Source organism: Cryptomeria japonica, chromosome 1 (assembly GCF_030272615.1).
Source record: "Cryptomeria japonica chromosome 1, Sugi_1.0, whole genome shotgun sequence".
Taxonomy (NCBI): Eukaryota; Viridiplantae; Streptophyta; class Pinopsida; order Cupressales; family Cupressaceae; genus Cryptomeria; species Cryptomeria japonica.
This window is the reverse complement of record NC_081405.1, coordinates 61,475,511-61,486,686: the sequence shown is the minus strand read 5'-3', so window position 1 is coordinate 61,486,686 and position 11,176 is coordinate 61,475,511.

The following is an 11,176-nucleotide window of genomic DNA, read 5'->3' as shown; positions in this document are numbered from 1 at the left end:
TGTACCAGTGGATTCAGTGTAGGTTCATTTGTTATAATTTCTATTGCCGGTTCAGAGTCTATATACCTTGAAGTTCCTCTGAATTGTTCATCAATCTTCACATTTGTACTCTCAACAATTTTCTGCAATCTTTTGTTAAAACATCTATATTCTTTACTCTTAGATAAATAACCAAGAAATATTCCTTCATCACTTCTAGGATCAAATTTCCCAATATACTCATCTCTTCTAATATAGCATTTACTTCCAAACATTCTGAAATATTTAAGAGTAGGAGTAATAGCAAACCATAGTTCACGAGTCTTACCGATTTCACCTTTGATGTGAACTTTGTTGAATGTATAGACTGATGTACTTACTACCTCTCTCCAATATGCATGTGGTAGGTTTGCTTCTGATAACATACTTCTAGCTACATCCAAGACAGTTCTATTTTTTCTTTCAACAACTCTGTTTTGTTGTGGTGTCTGAGGTGCTGATAGTTGTCTTCTGATTCCATTCACTTCACAGAATGCATTAAATTCCTTAAATTCTCCTCCTTGATCTGATCTTAGACATTTGATTTTCTTACCGGTTTCATTTTCTACCATTGCTTTGAACAGTTTGAACTTCCCAAGTGCTTCTGATTTTTCTCTAAGAAAAGTAACCCAACACATTCTAGAATAGTCATCAATGATTAACATGAAATATCTATCACCTTGTAAACTTTTAGTTCTAGCTGGACCACATAAATCAGTGTGAATTAAGTCAAAAGCATTATTGGATTTTTCTGGAATACTTTTGAAGGTGGCTCTAACTTGTTTTCCAAATTGTCATTCCTTACATATTGTATTGTGAGGTTTAACAATTTTAGGTAAATCTCTAACTGCCTTAGTAGTACTGATTTTTACCATGCAATCAAAGTTTACATGATAGAGTCTCTTATGCCATAGCCAACTTTCATCAATATGTGCAATCAAGCATGTCTTTTCACTGTTATTCAAATGAAAGATATTACCTCTAGTTTGATTACCAATTGCAATTTCTAAACTAGTTCTATTCATGATTTTGCATTTTCCATTTTTGAATTGTAACTGAAATCCTTTCTCAACTAATTGACCAACACTCAAAAGATTATGCTTTAAACCTTCAACATAGTAAACATTGTCAGTATTATGCTTTCCATCAAGAGATATTGGACCTTTACCTTTGATCAAACAACCTTTATCATCTCCAAATCTCACTAGACCTCCATTATATTCTTGAAAGTTCAAGAATTTACTTTTATCTCCTGTCATATGATGTGAGCATCTCGAATCAATGATCCATTCATCCTTTACTTCAACTTTAGCTGCCAAGGCCTACTCTACCGGTTGAATGGTAGGTGTTGGTTGGTCTTCTATTATAGCAACAAAAACCCATCCATTGTCTGTCGGATCCTCATCAGAATCATCAGTCACTCCTTCATCAGCAAGATAACAAGATTTGTCTTTATTCTTCTTAAATCTGTATCTCTGATATTTAGGGTTAGGCTTGTATGTTCTTCTAGATTCTTCTCTTAGTCTAGCATGTCTATCAGGGCATTTTGAAGCCATGTGACCAATCTTATTACAGTTAAAACATTTAAAGGGTGCTTTACCTTCATACTTACTTCCAACTGGACCTTTAGGTATTTTCCTTGCAAATAGTGCTTCAAGTTCTTCAACATCTTCATTTTCTTTCCTGCTTTCTTCAAGTTCTCTTGCATAAAATGCTTTCCAATCAGATTTGTCAAATGATGATCCAGATGATGTTGATGCTTTAAAGGGTAAATCTATCTTTATAGTAGCAACAAGACCAAATTACTCAATTTCAAAGGCCGAAAGTTTTCCAATCAATGTATCTCTAGTTATTGATGTATTAGGCATTGTTCTTAACTCATTTATAGTAGTGACTTTCATTTTATATTCTGGTGACAATCCTCTTAAAACTTTTGAAACAACTTCATCTTCACTTAAGGTTCCTCCACAACATTTAATACCCAAAACAATTTCATTAACTCTTTCCATAAAAGCAGAAATCCTTTTATCTTCTTCAATTTTTAGATTTTCATACCTGACTCTGAAGCTTTCAAGCTTTGCAATTTTGACTGTGGAATCTCCTTCATTCAGTGTTTCCAAATGATCCCAAATAGATTTAACAGTGGACCTATATAATAATCCCATGATTTGCTAATCTGTTAATGTGCTCAAAAGTGCTTCTCTTGCTTTGCAATTATTTTCTTCATCTTTTCCAATGCAATTTAAATGTGTCTCCATTCTGATCTTCCACATGCCATAGTTGGTTCCATCAAGTTTAGGACTATCCTTCCTGAAATAGTTAGTAGACATTGGATCTCCTCAAGCTGTTAAACTTTTGCAAAAGAGGACTAAGCTCTAATACCAATTGTTAGGTCTCGGAGACAACTGAGAGGGGGGGGTGAATCAGTTGTCAAATAAATTCAAACCAAAACAACTTAACCAACTTATTGCTTAATACCGGTAAACAAGTCTTTTATACCGATGGATAGGTTTAACAGATAATTGCAATATCGGTAAAGATTAATGCATGACACAAAAAGACAAAGTCATCCACAACACTTAACACCAATATTTGTATGTGGAAACCCTGTAAGGGGAAAAACCACGGTGGGAAACCTTACCCATAATCAGATGATACTACTGCAGATAGTAAGTGTATACAAATGGGGTCTATACATGCAGAAAGGCCAAGTGCCTAGAGCTCACTGCTCAAACACAAAATAGGAGTCACACTGACTACAATTGGATGGTTAAATCCAATAAAAATGTACTACTCAAAATAGCACCTTCATATGTTGGATTCAGTACCGGTGTAGTTCTGATATGCTTTCACAAAAAACCTTGCTTCACCTTCAAATGATGTTTGCATGTATAGCTTTGCTTATTCTCGCATATACCTTCTCACAATTCTTCTTTTCATTCCACATATGATCTTACAAATAAGATCTTACATTTATATCATAACCTAGGACCAATTTTAGTAGGTCAGCTCTAAAGGATATTACAATAAAATAAATTTACAAATAAATTAATGCCCGATGCAATGACCGATTCAACATGTTGGCTTAATGCATTTACAACAATAATAAATCATATCCATAGCGTGCCATGCTGATCTAGAAAAGATAAACCTGCCGGTGTATAACCTAGACCTATTTGCCGGTAACAACAAATATGTAAATACGAATATACCAATAATCAAATCTCCAAGACAAAGTGTCCAAACGATGTCTTCAACATAACCAAGTGTTTTCCATGTCATTCCAAGTGTCGGTGATCATTATATCCTATCGGTGTACTAGATACTGATGAGTGTGCATGAGTCATTTGCTTGCCCATGAATGTTGTTGATTCTCCAAAGTGCCAGGGTTGATAAGTATTAGTAGGTGTTGACATCAATGACAAAACCATACCAAAATACCAATAGTATGGTGACATTATGATAACCTTCATCATGACAGTCTTTGCATAGCAAGAGCATATTTTAGGGTTCATCATAGTAGTAGGGTCAAGAGTACGTTCAAAGATGTTTTCAGTACCCTAGAAGTCCATTAGCATGGTTGTGGAGAGTCACATTTGTGAAAGAAAGCCTTCTCTTCATGAAATATAAAATTATTTATCGGCGTAAGTCACCCCGATAAGATTGCTTAAGAAAAAAAAGGTGCGTGTCGATCGGCAAAACTCACACCAATGAGTCCGATGGCATTTTCTCAAGGTGCGATCAACAGAAAGAAGTTGGGAGAGTTAGTAATCCATCGGGAAAATCTACACTGATAGGACAACAAGAAGGCGAAGTCATCGGCATAGCACTCACTATCGGAAGCATGGGGAAAAAGTTACCCTGACACCCGATCAGGTTATCAGTAGAACTTATGTCGATGTCGAATGGAGTGGAATACTTGTTGGTGATATCATTGTTAGAGTAATCGGGTCTTTACTTGATTAATTAAACAACATTTGTTTAATTATTTAAGTTCTCTTTATCTCTTTTTACACTTAAGCTAACTTTAGGTGCATAATAATTAATTCTTTTATTAATTATTATGTGCAAGCCTAGGTTTTCCCTTTTAGGGTTTCTTGACCTATTAGAGGTTAATTTTCTTGTCTTTGTATTATTATCACATTACACATTTTGTGAATATTGAGCTCGCATCTTTTTGAGCATATTTTTTGTCTTCCTTGTTTCTCCTTGTAACAGGTTTATTTCAGCTTGCAGAGATCTTTTGGGCTCCTGTGGTGTTGTATTTCTCAACTCTCACATGGTATCAGAGCTTCAAATCTGCAACTACCTGTTCTTGTTTTGAGTATTTTGCTTTGGAAGTAGATCTGAGGTTTTTCAGAAGTTTTTTTTGTGCACCTAGGGATAGGCCTTTTTTTTTTTGAGCACTTTGGGCCTAAACGAACCTCACCATCGTGCTCAGAAGGCCCAAAAACCCCTATGGTCATTTAAAACTTAACCTTTTTTTACTCCTGAGCCTCTGGGGGTATTTTTTCTTCGTACTAGGTCGTACGGCCTTGGCATGCAGTTCAAGAAAAAAATTTCAAAAAAATATTTTTTGCCTTTTTACGGCTTGCAGGCCAAAAATTGATTTTTTGCAAAAAAAAATTAAAAAATCAAAAATCAAAAAACAAATCAATTGGCAAATTTTTTTTGTAACAAATCACAAATTTTTGAGGTTTGTGGGGGTCCTTGCCAGGCTGATAGTCCAGCCCCTGCTGGTCCTGTCAAAGCAGGCCCCGCCCGCTGACCTCCAGCACCCCTCCCCCCCGGCCCCCGTTTCCGCCACTGTGCCGCCCACTTGCCACCACTGCCTCCCCACCGCCGTGCCTCCGCCCAGCTCCACTGCTCCACCCCGGAGCACTGCTGGAGCACTACCTATGCCCAGCCTAGCCACCAGTGAGCCCCTATTGCCCCTCTCTCTTGCCTTTGAAGGGGGGGTTGGTTTTTTTTCTTCATAACTTGAGCATACGGAATCATTTTTTCAAAAACAAATAGGCGTCGAAAAGATGGTTCCAAGCCGGACCTTGTGGTGTTATGTTTTTTTTCCAAATTTGTTGTTTGATTGTACTTTTTTCTAGTCAAAGGGGGGTCTCTTTTCTGCACTTTCAGGGCCATAGAATGGGCAAACGGACTCCATTTTTTGAAAATGAATAGGCGTTGGAAATATCTCAGCATGCTCTATTCAGATATGTGATCTTGTTTCTCAGATTTTTCATCCAGTACATGATATTTCAGTTTGAAGTTTTTTTACTTATGCACTACTTCTTTCTCATCAGTATGTACTAGGTTTGGGTTTATCTATTATGGGGGGGTTTTTTTTCTCACTTTATGTCATTAATATTAGAAATATAGAACACCAAAAATCTCAAAACAAACAAACCCTTATGCATCTTATGCCTATTTTGAAAGATCACATAATAAAAAAAACCACAAGCAGGTGCAGGTGCAAAGTTTCATGGCAGATCTTTCAGTTGAGTTGTTAACATTACAAAACTATCACACCTAGAAGCCTCACATCATGAGGCTTCTCTAGGCATGAGGGTTGTGGTCTTGTTTGGATGAGGTTTAGCCTCTATTGCAGTGTCCTTATGAGCTTCTTTAGCACAGAAACAAGATGGATGAGGCCATGGGTTTTCTCTCTTTGCATGTCTCCAACAGTCTTCTATTTCACCTTGATGAGTTGCTCACTCCTTGTGCTATGTGGTTGAAGTTTGAGTCTCTCTTTAGGAGGGTTAATGAGATTCAAGCATTACAGATTGAGGCAGAGTTGGTTTCCTTGTCACCTGATTCCTTTCCCACCATTGAGGATTTTTTGAACAAATTCAAGACTACTAGATCTATTCTCCAAGGGTGTGGCAAGATCAAGACAGACACAAAGTGCATTCACTTGATTCTTTTGAAGCTTCCGGGTCATTTTTAGTTTTTTGCCTCTGCTTTCTACTCCACTATGGATGGCTTGGGTGCTTGTTTCACCATGCCTACCTTTGATGTGTATTGTGAGCGTTTGTCTCATGAGCAGTCTCACCTTTCTTAGCTGGACATGCTCTGAGGGTCCAAGAACAAAGCATTGGTTGCTTAGTCCTCTAAGGAGAAGCAAAAGTAGAAACTAAAGTCAAAGAAGAATTATGCAGGCAGTGAGCATTCATCCAAACCACCTCCTAAGTCTGATTCTAAACCACCATTTCCTCTAAAACATGGGAAATCTTCATAGTCTAGTGAGTCTTCCTCCAAGACTAAGAAGAAATCAGGAGACACTTACAATTTTTGTGGCAAGGAAGGACATCCAGTTTCTAGGTGTTGGAAACGCTTAGAGGCTTTAGAGGAAGCCATGCAACAGCATCACATCTCCTCACCTCAGGTGTCTTCTCCTTCCATAAGGAAAGGTCATGCTCTCACTGCTCGAGCTTTGACCTATGGGTCCACTTGGATATTAGATTCTGGTGCTTCTCACCATATGACTCACACTCAGCAGTTGGTTACTTCTCTTGCCTCTTGTGGTACTTCATAGATTGTAGTGGGTGACTCAGTTTAGCTTTCAGTCTTGGGTTGAGGTTCTATCTCTTTGGATGGGGTACTCTGTAAGATGTTCTGGTTGCCCTTGACATCTCGACAAACCTCTTGTCCATTTATCAGATTTTCCAATTTGGCTTTGGTAAGACAGTTGAGTTCTCACCACATGATGTGGTTATTCGGGACCTCCATGACTTTGATTTGGTTGTGGCTACTCAGAGTGTTGACACTGCATCTCATCTTTACAGATTTGATGGATTTGAGCCCTCTGCGGGTGCAGGTTTGTCTCTTATAGCACATGTAGATTCAGTGAGTAAGATTTGGCATGAGCACTTGGGCCATGTCAATTACATATATCTTCAACAGATGAGTACACAGGCACTTGTTCTTGGGCTCCCACAAATTTCCTGCACTGATGGTGTTTGTCATGGTTGTGTGCTTGGCAAGTATCACAGGGATCCATTTCCAAAGGGAAGAGCCCCTCATGCTTTGGCACCCTTGGAGTTGATTCACAGTGATCTCATGTCATTTCCTACTCCTTTTTTTGGGGCCAAGTATTACTCACTTTTATTGATGACTTCTCCAGATGCACATGTGTGTACTTTCTTAAGTAAAAATCTGATGTCTTTGATTCATTTTGAATCTTCAAGACATTTGTAGAGAAGCAGTTTGGTTGTTCTATTTGGCAGATACGTATAGATAATGGGGGAGCGTATGTGAATCAGGCTTTTAGAAATTTTTGCACTGAGCATGGTTTGCAGCATCAGTTTACTATTCCCTACACCCCTCAGCAGGATGGTGTTGCTGAGTGAAAGAACATAACTTTACGGGAGATGGCAAATTGTATGACTCAGCCCATGTCCATGGATTCGTCCTTTTGGGCTGAGGTGGTCAATTCTGCCAACTAAATTCAGAATTGAATGCCTCACAAGGCAATTCAACATATGACTCCTGAGGAGGCTTGGTCTCATGACAAGCCTGATGTTTCTTTTTTCTGAGTTTTTGGCAGTGAGGCATGGGCATTTATTCCTGATGCTCAGAGGAAAGAAATGGAGCGAAAGAGATGACCCCTCATTTTTGTTGGCTACTTTGAGGATGTTAAGGCATACAGGTTGTTTGATCCTGATCCTAGAGAGGTCATGTTTCGATGGGATGTTTAGTTTGATGAGCGCCTTCCCACAGTGGATACCCTATCTCTAGTGTCTACTCCTTTGCCTACTCCTCCCACTGCATCTCTTCAGGATTATTTTGAGGATGATTCTGATGATGCTGCTGATGATCCACCTAATAGTTCTAATACTTAATGTTAAGTATAGATGCCAAGCTAATAAGATGAGAGGGGGGGGGGGTGAATCATACAAACTTAATCTTCCATAAAAACAACAAATTCAACCTCGATAACATATACTTCAGTAATATAACCAAAACTACTAAACATGCAAACTCAAAAACATATAAACATCATAACACTCATAACACCAGATTTAACATGGAAACCCAAATAGGGAAAAACCATTGTGGGATTTCGGACCCACTAAGAAATATACTCTTCTAGAGTATGCTCGGTTAAAACCAAATCCTGTTAAAGATTACAAACACATTGCTAGATGTGACCTGGTTAAAGGATTTCCCTCAGATTTGTTAGGATATTCACTTTGTTAGAAGTGACCTTGTTAAAGGATTTCAAACACTCAATCAAAATGTCACCTTGCTAGAGGGTTTTACAAATAAGACTATTAAGTCCACTTGGTTAAGAGATTTTCTGTCACTTCACAAAATAACAGTAATAAAAATCTATCTGCAACTTCACATCTAAAATGCTAAAGAAGATTCTTATTTTCTCAATACAATAGGACTAATCTTGTCCATCTGCTGGGCTCTATACTCTGTTATTCAAATAGGTCTTCAAGCTTCTATGCTCGGTAATCACTATGTAGCATCCTTGTGCATACAATTGCCCACATACATTGTTTATCAACAGTTCCTTATTTATAAACAATTCGCCAACTGCTTAATCTCCTTGATCACATTTCCCATGATCAATCATAGCCATCAGATCTTCAAATCTTGACCAGGTTCAATGTATCCTTCGATCTGAAAATGTTTTAACCCGCCTTGGAACTTGCATACATTTCTTGGAACTTGTGCTAGGGTATTGTGGTTCAATCTAAGCTATAGATCTTCCTGCCGATTTTCCTTTGCCATAGATTCTTTAACAAACTTCATGCATGACATACCAATCATTTAACCATAGATAGCTCATCAGCTTCCTTCATTAAATAATACTTTTATTCATTCAATGCATTCTGTTACTACTCGGTTGCGACTCGGTAAATACTAAACTTCACTCGGTAGACATTCTTCCTTCATTAACCGATAGCAATAACCTTAGGGTTTACCTACTGGGTTCCTTAGGGTTTACCAACTAGGTTCTTTGCTCGGTAACATAGTATAGTATTAACCTTACAATCAATAATATATGTAGGATATCAAAACAATTTAAACATCATGATCTCATCATTGTCTAACTTAGTAATAGTTGCCCATTGAATAACTTATTTCTCCCCTTATTCATCACATCCTTTCTGTGTCTTTTATCGACATCTTTATACTCATCAAATCATACTTCTTAAGATATGGCAACATCATATTTAATTAGAAAATCAATATTTTGACATCAATGACAAAATAATTATATTAAGATAGTAAACATCCTTAATCAGTTATATCCATAATCATCAACAACCTTCTCAATATCCTTATTGAAATGCCAACAATCTCTCCTTGTCTGTTATAATGCCAACAATCTCCCCCTTTGGCATTGATGGCAAAACCAATTGATTTGACCTAATTAATTCGGATTGCTATGAGATTCTGAAATGCTGAAATGCTCTTCCCTTGTCATCAGTCTTCTCCCCATACATTAGTATCCACTCCTTTTCTCTAGTCTTCTCCCCCTTTGACAACAATGCCAAAAAGTAAAGAACCAAAACATAATTTCTTCCTGTATGAAGTGATTTCCTGTTGTAATGTGTCAATTTAGTCTCAGTCAGAGCATTTTGTCTCCAATTCTTGTTCCCTATATTGTTTCCTGCACACCTTTAGAAAACATCCTAAATTGTGTAAATCAGCATCAACTCCTAAAAGATATTCTCTAGAGTCATCGATCCGATGTTGTCATCGAACTCGGTCAGTGAGTAGAAGATAGGGGTAGGACCCCTAACTTACTTCTAAGATACTCAAAAGTGTCCCTTGGTAGTGGCTTGGTGAAGATATCGGCTATTTGTTCCTTTGTGCTAACATACTCCAACACCACTTTCTTCTCTAAGATAATGATATTTGATAGAGATGTGCTTTGTCTTAGAGTGCATAATAGGATTATTTGAAATGTTAATGGCACTAGTATTGTCACAGAATATAGTTACTGGCTTGGTAAATTTCTCATTTATACCTTCCAACAGTTGTTTGATCCATGCTATGTTGGTACAATTCAATGTTGTATCAACGTATTCAGCTTCTGTTGTTGACTGTGAAACACATCCTTGTTTCTTGCTAAGCCAACTCACTAGTCTTTCTCCTAAAAAGAAAGCTCCTCCACTTGTGCTTTTCCTATCATCAATGTTGCCTGCCCAATCAGCATCAGTATAAACTTTTAAATCAAAGTCATTTTTTTTCTGATATACTAAGCCATAATCTTCAGTGCCTTTCAAGTATCTGAAAAATTATCTTGATTGTTGTCATGTGTGTTTCCTTAGGATCTGCAGAGAATCTTGCAACTATACCTACTGCATGTGCTATATCTGGCCTGTTGTGAACAACATATTGCAACTTCCCAATCATGGATTGGTAAAGTGTCTCATCAACAGATGCAGATTCATCATTCTTTGATAGTTTATAGTTGGTAGTCATAGGAGTACTTACTGGTTTTGAATCCTCCATTCCAAATTTCTTCAAGATTTCCTTTATGTACTTGGATTGAGTAATGAAAATCTCATTTTTCATTTGTAGTATTTGTAAACCTATAAAATACTTTATCTCACTGATTAATGACATCTCAAATTCTTTGCTCATTTCATTTCCAAAGTTCTTGCATAGAGAGTCATTTCCACAAAAGATAATATCATCAACAAATATGGCTGAGATCAGTATTCCATTTTCATCATTCTTCATGTACATATTGTTGTTTTCACTTGTTCTTATAAAACCAATCTTGATTAAATAAGAGTGCAATCTTTCATACCATGCTCTAGGTGCTTGTTTTAGACCATATAAAGCTTTGTTCAATTTACATACCTGACCTTTATTCTTGTCTTCAACAAATCCTTCAGGTTGTTCAATAAAAACTTCTTCTTCTAATATACCATTCAAAAATGCAGATTTGACATCCATTTGATATACCTTGAAATTCTTGTAAGCAGCATATGCCAACAATGTTCTTACTCCTTCAAGTCTTGCCACAGGTGCAAAAGTCTCACCATAATCAATTCCTTCTTCTTGGGCATAACCTTTGCAAACTAGTCTTGCTTTATTTCAAATGACCTCACCTTTTTCATTCAACTTGTTTCTAAAAATTCACTTTGTACCGATTACATTTTTGTCCTTCGGTCTTGGGACCAGTGTCCATGCG